This window comes from Belonocnema kinseyi, chromosome 2 (assembly GCF_010883055.1).
Source record: "Belonocnema kinseyi isolate 2016_QV_RU_SX_M_011 chromosome 2, B_treatae_v1, whole genome shotgun sequence".
Lineage (NCBI taxonomy): Eukaryota > Metazoa > Arthropoda > Insecta > Hymenoptera > Cynipidae > Belonocnema > Belonocnema kinseyi.
In genome coordinates this window covers 24,630,020-24,631,035 of record NC_046658.1, presented here as the reverse complement: position 1 = coordinate 24,631,035, position 1,016 = coordinate 24,630,020, and the positions used below count along the sequence as shown (strand labels likewise).

Below are 1,016 nucleotides of genomic sequence, written 5' to 3'. Positions count from 1 at the left end.
GCTGACATGAATATATAGTAAAGCTTGCAATATTAATTGAAATAATTAATGAAAATTTGATTTACCTTCAAATGAGACATTATTCGATCAACTAACTTTAAAGGGCGACACCATGAGCCCACTCCTCTTTTGCCTTACATTATTGCCACTATCTCTAGCACTGCGCCATTCTGACGGGTACTTGTGGAGCAGACCTGCAGATCGAAAGTACAATTGTCGAACGATATACTAAGGAAATTGGAATGGAATTTGGGTTAGACAAATGCGCCAAGGTTTATTTGAAGCGAAGAAAACTTAATGGCATCCCTGAAGATCCTGAGCTCATTGATAGAAGCGCCATACGACACCTTTGCGCTGGAGAGACTTATACATACCTGGGCGTGCCACAGAGCCGCATTCAGGATGTGACATCTATAAAGGATACTCTCCGAAGCAGATACAAACGTCTCATCCGACAGATTTGGTCTTCCGAACTGTCGGCGAGGAACAAAGTATCTCCAACGAAAATGCTTGCCGTCCCGGTACTACTCTATTCATTAGGATTAGTTCCATGGACGAAGAACGAGCTCAGATCTCTTGATATCGGGACAAGAAAGGTTATGCACATGAACAAAAGCATGCATCTTAAGTCTTCCGTTCCGCGACTGTACATCTTACGCCGTCAAGGGGGTCGCGGACTCATTCCTGAAACCCCGGATTAAGAAAGCACAAGAGAAAAACTTTCGTGAACAGCTCCTTGATAAGAGGATGCACGGTATCTTCCACAGAAATGTGAAGGATCAGTCAATGTCATGTGAGCTAACGTTTGCTTTCCTTAAATCGCCCGGATTGAAGTCTGATACAGAGGGTTTCATTTTTGCATGCTAAGACGGTGTCATTTCCACCTTAACATACCGTCGCCACATTTTGAGCCTAGACATTCCCGATGATTGCTGCAGGGCGTGCCATGCACACCCCGAGCATTTAGCTCACATACTATCTAGTTGTCCAACACACGCGGGAACGACCTACATTCA

The 1,016-nt window shown here is 44.4% G+C and overlaps 1 protein-coding gene across 7 annotated transcripts in view; it reads left to right on the top strand.

Annotated features, from left to right (window-relative positions):
- LOC117168247 (arfGAP with SH3 domain, ANK repeat and PH domain-containing protein) overlaps nucleotides 1–1,016 on the top strand; it is a 561,385-nt gene that overhangs the window by 369,014 nt on the left and 191,355 nt on the right. The gene's annotated exons all lie outside the window — the stretch shown is intronic.